This window comes from Callorhinus ursinus, unplaced genomic scaffold, assembly GCF_003265705.2.
Source record: "Callorhinus ursinus isolate GAN/ISIS: 27379988/994484 unplaced genomic scaffold, GSC_fseal_2.0 scaffold9, whole genome shotgun sequence".
NCBI lineage: Eukaryota > Metazoa > Chordata > Mammalia > Carnivora > Otariidae > Callorhinus > Callorhinus ursinus.
This window is the reverse complement of record NW_027397071.1, coordinates 22,208,094-22,218,526: the sequence shown is the minus strand read 5'-3', so window position 1 is coordinate 22,218,526 and position 10,433 is coordinate 22,208,094.

Sequence of the window (10,433 nt, the reverse complement as noted above, 5' to 3'; positions counted from 1 at the left end):
CCGGGGAGGAGGGAGGGAGTCCTGCCACTGACCTGGGAAGCATATCCCCAGTGACAGGAATGAGATTGGCATTCTGACCAGTTGTGGCAAAAATAATAATATAAAGAAATAAAAGAAAACTTGGGCACCTATTAAATTTAAATTTCAGATAAACAACAAATACTTTGAGACATACTTACACCTAAAAAATCATTCATTGTTTATCCAAAATTTAAACTGCCCCGGGAATCCTGTATTTTATCTGGCAAGCTAGCCTTGTGTGTTTCAGGAGCAGCAAGAAGACCAATGTGGCTGCAGTGGGGGAGCAAGAAGAAGACTGAGGGACAGGAGGGCGGGGGAGCTTGCAGAGGGGCGCGTGGCTGACATTTCAAACCCGGAGAAGCCATCTGGATATGCTTCCAGTTCTCCCAGTGGAATTTTCTCCCTGCCGTCCAAGAGAGAAACCTGTCTTCTGAGCTGTGAAAGAGGAGATAGGAGAGTACGTGCCATGGGAGGAATTAGGCTAGTCTGGGTCATAAAGACAATTATTCCCGCAGCATCTCTTCTCCAAACAAGGTGAAGCTATCGGAAACCCCCTGGCATCGACTTGACCTAGGGTTTTACCCAGCAAAGAAGCTGGATCCTGAGCAGAAGGACTGAGGGGGTGGCATGGGGTGTGAACCTCAAGCCCAGGGATTGAGCTGTAGAAGGTGCAGGGATTGGGGTGTGGGGGCATTTCCTCTCATGATGGGGTTGGGGGGGTGGAGTCAGAGATCAGCAAGGATTTGGGCTCCAGGATTCTGGCGGCTGTGACCGGCAGGAAGATCAAGCATCTGCCATTGGCCATGGTAGTTTATTTGGGTATCTGAGCTGGAAGGAAACCCTGGTGACTGATCTGAGCTGTAAGGACTAAGGTTGAAATAGAAAACACCCTGTGAGGTTATAATGTAAATAATCCACCGAGTCTCCTCCTGGCTGACTTTGGGATCCAGAGAAAAGCAAGAAAAACCGGAGTAGACATTTCAGGGAAACTTTCCGCTACAATCCCAAATGCCTACTTCCTAGGTCACCTCGAAGATTAGATGAAGAAATGTATGTAAAGCACTGGGCTTGGTGCATATGACTTTATATGTTCAACGTCCCTTCTCCATTCTACCCTCCCTTCCCAAGTCCCGGGACCTGGACAGACCTTGAGTGCCTCAAAGAAATAAAAAAGAAGCTATAATGTCAGATCCTGTACAGCCTGAAGCACAGCACTACAACTGGACCTCTTCCCTTTCTCTAAGTAGTGACCCCAAGGGAATCAAGTGCCTGGCCCACAGCAGCTAAATGTTTTGTTGCTAAATATATGGCATGGAAATAAATGGCCTCAGCCTTAAGGTTCTCCTGGAGTTTGATTTCTTACATTCAAACCAACAGAGAAGGAAGTAGGGCAGCCTGAGCGGCGCTACAGATGTTCGGAGCAAGCCGTTCCCCGCCCGTCCCAGCACAGGGCTGTTGCATCATGGCCGGCTGCAATGTGGGCCAGGGAAGCGGCCAGCGCCCAGCACAGCAGCTGCCTTATAAGGACATTTGCCAGGCCTGCCAGGTGTGTCATCCCTGGGCCCACTAAGAGGCCAGTGACATCCCCAGTGAGTCAAGGCTGGGTGGGTGAAGCGGCCTCAGAAAGCCACATGGGTGGCAAGTGAGAGTTTTCCCTCTCCCCTTACATGTTTCCATATGCTTTAGATTATCATCTCATCTACCTTTGCAATTGGGGAAACAGACAAAAGGATTTTTTAATTTAAAAAAGTACCCATAAGCCATTGCTTCAGGAACAAAGCAAAGTCTCTTTTTTTTTTTTTTTTTTTTTTGGCAGGGGTGGGTGGGGAGATGAAATGAAAAACATGTAGTTCTGTGGAGAGATCCCTTTGAGAACGAACACATGGCAGCCCCCCGCCAAGACAAGGCAATATCCAAAGTGAGGGAGAGCCAACCTCAACTGAGGGGTGGCCACTGGGAGCCCCAGGTTCCTCCTATTGCCTTGCAACAAAGACAAACCAGGGCTGGGCAGGGAGCCTTGGGGAAAAGCGGGCCTCCTGAAGTATTTGAAGGCAGAGGAAGCGGCTGTCGGCCTGACTGGAGGCAGTGTGGAGTCATAGTTAAGACAGGAGGTTTTGGGGCGCTGGGGTGGCTCAGTCGTTAAGCGTCTGCCTTCAGCTCAGGTCATGATCCCAGGGTCCTGGGATGGAGTCCCGCGTCGGGCTCCCTGCTCCGCGGGGAATCTGCTTCTCCCTCTCCTCCCCACCTGCGCAGTCACTCTCTGTCTCTCTCTCAAATTAATTAAAATCTTAAAAAAAAAAAAAAAGATTTTGAAATCCTACTGATCTGGGCGTGAATCCTGACCGTGCCACTTTCACTGGGTGAACTTGCGCAAGTTAGTCTTTGTAAGTATGGACTGCCCCTTGTGTGAAGTAGTTGTTCATTAACAAATACCCACATAGCACTTTCCAATGCTTTACTCGCAGTAACTCATCGACTTTTCATAACCAACCTATGAGGCAGACTCTGCTCTTGTCCCCATTTTACAGGTGAGGAAAGTAACTTGCTATGGTCACACAGCTGGCCATTGGCAGAACCAAAATTCAACCTCGGAGTTGACCACCTCCAGGGCCTGTGCCCCCAAGTGCTAGGCTGTGCTGCTGAGAGTTTACAACTGTGCCCATCTCACCTGATTGGAGGATTAGATGGATCAGGGCACATAAAAGCCTTTACTACTGTGTCTTGCACGTGGTTAATGTTCAATGAATATGACCTGTTGTTACCCATTATCTAAGGGATGGGAGATTACCTGGAAGCCGACCCCGCGAGGAAAGTGCCAGTGCCAGTGATTAGAAAGGTCGGCCCCTGGAAGAAACTGGTCCAAGAGTGGGGGAAGCGAGCCTGGGAGCTGGAGGGAGCCAAGGCTGTGAGATTTCAGGTGAAGTGTCACAAGGGAGCGACTTGTGAGTTTGTCTCCATTGAGTGCCAGGCTTTGTACTCACAAAGTCTGTCAGTCCCTGGCTAAGGGGTGCCCTGAGGAAATGGAAGCACCCAGGCCCTTCTGAGCTCTGCACTCGTGGGCAAAGCAGTCTAGTCATTGGCAGGCAGTCTTCCAAAGGAAGTTGCAGGCATGGGCCTGTTAGAAGAAACACAGCAGCAGGCAAATCCCCCCCATTGCAGCTGGGCCCTCGGCTGGACTGACGCTCACCATCTCCCTCCTCCCCCACTCCTTCTAGATTCCTCTCACTCTCCACCAGCACTTTTGCTGGTCTGGGTGGCCTGCTGGCTGAGGTGACATAGAGTTTTATCCCCGAAGGGTCTGGACCCCTGGTTACCAAGCTCTTATCAGGTGTGGTTGCTATAGTTGCCCATCTGCAAATAGAACTGGACACCAAGACATGTCTCCCAATGTTCCAAACCTGTTCCTCCCCGTCCCCATGATGCAGCAGCAATCCTACCTCCGCATGACGATCAGAGGCAATTACCCTGCCTTGTTGGGTGTATGCATGGTCCCCATTTCTGCCACCATGGCAACTCTAGTCATAGGTCCACGACTCGCATTGGGGTGACTGAGAGCAGGCCACTTGGTATCTACCCGTCAAGTCATCCTGTTTACCTGGTTGTTGAGTCTCTCTGATTCTGTAGGGGATTCTCTGCTGGGCGTTCATGTATAACAATGTCTACACTTCAGGCCTCCTCCGTACACCCTTCTCCTGTGTCACCTCAACCCCAGTCTTCCAATCTTGTTCCTTCCAGACCCCCGACCAGGCAGCCAAATCACTTACCGCAGCTCAGGACTCCCCAGTATATTCTTACCTAAAGCCGTTTCTCTCTCCTCGCAAACTGGATGACAAGGTACACCACCTGAATCTCTGCCCATTGGGAGGATTTCTCGTGCTTTCTTAGTCTTTGCAGAGTCCCCTGAGTGGAGCTGTGACACAACACAGTCTATTCTCAGCTCACACCAGCATATCTAGTCAAGCCCTCATGAGCTAGGCCTGGATTTTCTGTCTCTCCTCTGCCAAGAGGCACCAATGCAATGGGAAAAGGGGATATGTGAGTCTGGTCAACTTGATCAGTTAGCTTACTCCTACGCTCTGGAGCTGCTCAGGACCAGACCTGGATATGCCATGATCAGTGTAAGAGAGATACAGCCTGGCCTCTCCAACCTCATGACAGTGGGAATAACAGCACTCAGTCCATGAGAGATAGTTCTAGGTGTAAAACTATTTGATGACTTCTGGCAAGATGTTCACTCTCTCCCCACGTTCAGTAGCCTACCAAGACTTGCCTTTCAAGAAGTGCTAACTTTTTTTGCAGCAGATCACATGCCCCTGCTCCAGAACCTAGAGATCCACACTGCAACTCTCCAGATACAACGCGCCAAATGCACATGGTGCTCTTATTTATCACAGATACCTCCTGCCCCAGGGGACTTTTCCAGTTTATGGAGCCCCAGGGGCAAGACTGCATGTGCCACAGGCTGGACCTACTGCAGAGCCCTCTCTTGCTCTGGGACCAAATCAAAATTGCCAACTGTTTGAGTCCTCAGATAAATGGGATGGAGCCGTGTTCCCAAGACCCAGCTCCCAGTCAGACTTCCAGAGTTGAGAGCATCAGCCTGAACACTAAAATCTTGGAAATGGGTGGCATCGCCCCTTGTAATGTTGGAATGAGCAACAGAGCTGGCACAGAACCCTAAGGAAACTCAGGCGAGGAAGAGAGAAGGTGGGAGACTAAGAATCCTGGGACAGAGGCTGCTCGCTGCTCTCCCCAGGCTCTGAGGTGTCACAGGAGTGAGTCAAAACCAATCTAAGACTCACTCTTTGGCTCACTTAGTGAACCAAGCTCAACACTTCAGTACGGTCACTCTAGTTCGCAATGACAGTCTAAACTTGGTAGCGTCGGGAATCCAATATTTCCATTTCCCATGTCATGGCCCCAACCCACTCAAGTTCGGGTTCTGCTTGCCCTAGATCTTTAGGGTCAGAGCAGCCAGCCTCTGCGTGTGTGGTGTCCCCACCCCTGGGTTCACTCCGTGACTTTTGCACAATCCCAGCTAGCCCTCTAGTTCCCTGGCTCTGTTTCCTCACCATCTACCCTCTTCATCCCCTGTGCAGCCACATGAAAGTATATAATGTGGAAGAAAAGAAAACACACCCTCTAAGTGTTTGTACTTTCTTTGAAATGAAGCATGTCCATCAGCTGCCCAAGGTTCCTAGCTGGAGGTTGGGCAGGTTGGGCTGACTGGGAGCCAGATGGTGATGACTTGCCTAACAGAGAAGTTATTTTCAGGAAATATTAAGGAGGATTTGCTCTTCCTTCAAGATGATCCGTCTTTCCACTCATTCAGCTGCCTTCCCAGAGCCCTTCTACTCCGGTCCAAATCACACTTGGGGAAATTAACTATTCACTGTCTTTACCATCAGTTGTGGCCCAAGTTATATTAGAAACTCCCTGAGGAGGCCCGAGGCCATGATGTTACGTCTCCTGGAGCCCCCAAGAGCCCAGGGCTGGGTTGCATCTCAGGAGGTCCCCCGTGAAGTGAAGTGAATCCAGGAATGCAGCAGCCTGGGACCCACACGCCTCCTCCCTACAAACAGGCCTCCTCCCGCTGTCTCGCCCACAGCAGCATGTCCAGTCACACAGCCCACTGGTGGCAGAACTAGGACCATTGCACAAGGAAATGAGGAGACACTGAACAGTGACTGGACAAGAACATGGCCTTTGCCAGGCCTCCTTCACTTATCAGCCATGTGAGCTTGAGCAAGCTACCACGTCTCTGTTTCCTTTTTTGTAAGTCAGAGAAGGCTAGGGGGCCGCGGCTCCGGGCTGACTAGAAGATCAAGTAGGCAGATGCATGGAAAGCTCTGGCCCAAGGCCTGGAGTGGAATGAGTGGTCAGTAAACATTTAGCAAAAGGGGAACCTGTAACTTCAAAAGAAAACCACATGAACTCCACGAAGTATTTGGCACTTCTAAGTATTTGGTACAGTTTTATGAAATAGCTTGACATCTCCAGTTTCACTCTACCCAGGATACAGTTGGGAGTGGGGGCTTTTGGCTCCCTGAGCACAAGGCTCTTCCTTTCTGAGAGAAGGGCCCCTGTGGCTTGGAACCCTGTCCAGGCTGCCCTGAAACGAAAGGCGCCTTGTGCGTTCAGTGACCTGCACTGAGCCCAGCGGCCGGGACTGGAAATGTGCGGTTATGCAACCAGAGGCAGAATGGGGAAGTGGGCTCCACCACCTTGTGAAGGAAGTGCAGTGAGGTCCACAAGAGCAAAGCTTTTCCCTATTCCCAAACGCTGTCCTCCTGTGACTTCCCTTGGTGCATGTTAGTGGGAGGCGAGATGCCTCGCAGCCCCAGAGCCCCTCCCATGCCTCGGCCCCAGGCTGTGTCCTTTCAGTTACACTTCTCTGTGGAGCTCTTCATTATCTGTGTATGCTACCTCCGGTGCTCTCATCTTCATCCCCCTGCCCGTCACGTCAGGCTTCTCCCGTTTCCAGAACCTCAGCAACGGGCCCATCCTTTTTTTCTTCCATCACCATTGTTGTTTTTATCATATGGGCTCCGCACACCTGTTTGTTTATTTGTTGGGTGGTTTATGGTGTGATTGCATGAATCCAGAGTTGGAAAACTAGCCCCTGGACCACATTTGCTCAGGGGTGTGTTTTTAGGTGGCATGCTGTGAACAGCGGCCAGACTACCCGAGGCTTCACATGTACGAATGCATACTGAACCTTTCAAAACACTTTAGGAGCTTGCATTCAGTCGTTATCCTCATGTCACAAATACAGAGAGCAAACGCAGAGAGGTGAGATAGTCTGCCCAAGGACACCCAGCTAGTAAGGAGAGGAACCAAGATGTGAAGGAATTCCTCCTGGCTCCAGAAGCCACGTTCTTTCCACGGCACCATGCTGCCTTGTTAAAACAAAACAAAACAAAACCAACAGAACATCAAAATGATTGTTCCAGAAGGCAACAGAATAACTACCTTTAGGGGGAGGCAAGGAATAGAAATCAGAAAGGGATGGGGGCAGATCCTGGGGTACCGGCAGTGGTCCCCTCAACACCTAGGTGGTGGTGACAGAGGGGTTCACTTTTTGACAATGTGTTGAACTGCAGGTGTCTCTCATGCAACATGTATTACTGAGGGGTGGGAGGGGGTGGCTAAGCCTTGCAATTGCGCCTGCACTATAGCGTTTGACTTCTCAGCCTCTTCTGTGCCATAATGCAGTGGGGCCCCTGCTGTGTGTTGTGGAGACAGGGCACCACAAAGCCTCCTGAGGGGAGATACCTCCTGGGCACTGAAGGAGCCAGAGTGCCTGAGGGGCTCTTGTCTAAATAACTGCTATCCTGGGCTCCCTCATCACTAGGGCCTAGACCTGAAAATAGGGCAGGGACTTCTTCCAAATTTCCATTGGGGAGCTGAGAGGCCCCTGGGAAGTCTTCCAGAAAAATCTACCAGGAAGGCCACGGTAAGGCACAGTCGAGGGCAGCAAGGGCCAGAGCCATGCCAAGTCTGGAAGGACAGGGCAGGGCCTCCAGGCCTCCATGCTCTCCTCTTGTCTGACCTGTGACCTCGCTGTGCCTTGACCCTCATCTCTGCGCCATGTGAGGCCCCGACAGGGACAGCAACCTCAGATCTCTGCCTCCTCGGAGCTCTCTGGCTGGTAACAAAGAGCCATTGTCCATTTCTGCCCATGATGAGGCTCTAGCTCTTTCATGGGATTTTTAAGTAGTAAGGCATGGTACTCGAGTCCAGCCCTAACCCAGTCTGAAGTAGGTGGGACCCTGCCACGTTACTGTGTTCTTCTCAGGGCGACAGTGTCATACCTCCCGGGAAGAATGACTCGTGGCTTTGGGGAGAGTCTGTCTCTATAGTGCTTCGGGGTTCTGGCACTGGTATACTGATGATGACACCAGAATTCCCCTTCTACCCCCTGAACAGCCTTTAAAGTCCAGCTTGCTTCCCAGCTCCCCCTCATGGTTCCATCCCTGTGAACTCAGCAGTCAGCAGAGTCCTGTCTCCTCCCAACGCCACCCCCAACCGTCTCACCAACCCCCACTCCCGGGCCAGCTCAGCCTCTCCCAGGACACTCACTCCCAGATCAGCATCCCACAGCCCTGTCTGCTGACTGTCTAACACTCCCTGCCCTGCTAATACTCAGTAAATGCTAACATCTACGGAGCGTTTACAATATGGCAGACATAGTGTCATTAGCTCATTGAATTCCCATTAAACACAGCTCCTGGTACATGGGAGGGGTTCCAGAAATATTTCTTGACTGGCTGCATCCTCACAACAATCTTTTGTGGGAGGTTCTATTAATCCCTCATTCCACAGATGAGAAAAATAAGGCTCAGAGATGTTAAAGAACCAGTCCAAGGTCACAATGACAAGTTCAGAGCTGGGATTCCAAGATGGGTCTGTTTCTAGAACTTATGGATTCACCCCCTTGGTTTACTGCAGTTTATTGGTTCATGCAACAAATATCAATCCAATATCTACTATGCGCCAGGAACTATTCCTGGTACAGGGGACACAGCAGAAAATAAAACAGACAAAATTTCTGCCTTACGGAGCTTACATTCTAATGAGGGAGACAGATCTTAAAGAATGATAAATAAGAAACATTTATTGTATGAGATTAATAGAGGTAAGAGCTAACGAAAAAATAAGGAAGGAAAGAGTGGGGGTGTCATTTTAGATGGGGTGAGCAGGAAGTCTTTATGGAGAAAGGGATAGTTGAATAAAGACCCAAAGGAGGTGAGGGAAACCACGCCTCAGAAATGCAAGAGAAGAGTGACAGGCGCAAAGGCCCTGAGGCAGGAGGGTTCCTGGTGATTCTAGCAACATGGAGGAGGTCAGTGTGGTTACAGCAGAATCACTGAGGGAAAGAGTGCTCAGAGTAGCAGGGCCAGCTCACGTTGGGCCTTAGGTCATTGTACAGAGTGGTATGACCACTGGGTGCCATGGAACTCCCTGGAGATGGGGAGTGGAGGCATACCACATTCCGATGTGGCTTTTAACAACCCTACTCCAGCTGTTGATGGAGACTTGAGAAAAAACAAGGCAAATGCATCAGCAAGGAGACCAGCTGGGAGGCTGTGGCAAAAATCCAGATAAGATATTACAGTCGCTTGGATTGGGGTGGTAGCATTAGAGGTGGTGGGAGATGGCTGACTTGGGATATGGTTTTAAGATGGTGCCAACAGGATTCCAGAGCCCCGTACCCAGTTGCAAGTCTCCTGGCACCTCAGACACATCGTGCCTGAAACTGAACGCGTTCTCCTCCCACAGGAAATTTGCATCCCTCCTGTTCTTTTCTCTCTGTTTATCCTACTTCCATCTAGACTCTTGCCCAAGCCAGAAACTTGATCACCCTTGATTCCTCCCTCTGTTCACCTCCCACAACCAGTCGGCCACCCTGTCCGGTCCAGGCGGCTCTCTCCTTCTTCATTCCCACCTCCTCTGCCTTCATGCCGTCTGGCATCCCTCTGGCCTGGATGCTCCCAAGTTTCCCTCCTCCTGCGTGGCCTCCACAAACTCCACATGGCACCAGATGGATCTTTATGGGAAGCAGACCACATCCATTTAAAACCTTCCTAAGACTCTGTGTTGCCCGTTGAATGAAGTCCAGATTCTCTGGCCCAAAGCTGTCTAAAAGAAATATAATGCAAGCCAGTTGTATAGCTTGGGATTTTCCAGTAGCCACATTTTTAGAAGTAAAAAGAAACAGATGACATCCATGATAAATATGTGGTTAACCTAATGCATTTAAAATATGATTTTAACATGTAATCAACACAAATATTAATGAGATATCTTATATTCTCTTTTCACTAAGGTTTCAAAATCCAGTGTTTAGCCGCTCCACTGGCCCTGACTCCTTGTCCCTTGTGGTCCGGCAGAGCTCATGTCCTCGTAGTGCCCCAGACACACCATGCTGTGCCTGACTCCCCATCCTTGCCATAAGTCCGGTGATGCTTGTGCTGTTTCTCACGGACCAGCAGCGCACATCTCTTCCCCACTCCCCCTTCTGGGACGTCATACAGCTGGCCTGACACCCTCCATGGTGGGAGTATTCACACCACAGAAATCGGCAAACACTACTAATCAGGGCTTTGGGGAGGGCTGGAGGACCATTTGTTAGACAGGTAGCAGCACATGACTGCACAGAATGCTCCCCTTGCAGAGAGTCCCTCTCTCACCCCCTTGCTCAGCTGGAAACTTTTCCTCGTTTGTGCTCTGTGTCCTTTTGCACCCCTACTAAACTTCCAGTTCAGAAAATAGAGACCCATTTTCTGTACGTGATTCTTGGCACATGGTAGACTTCCTCCCTCCTTCTTTGGTTTTTGATTCCCTGACCATCCTATCATAGTAGTTAGTGTATAGAAGAAGCCATAAAGAGAAAAAGTTTAAAATACAAG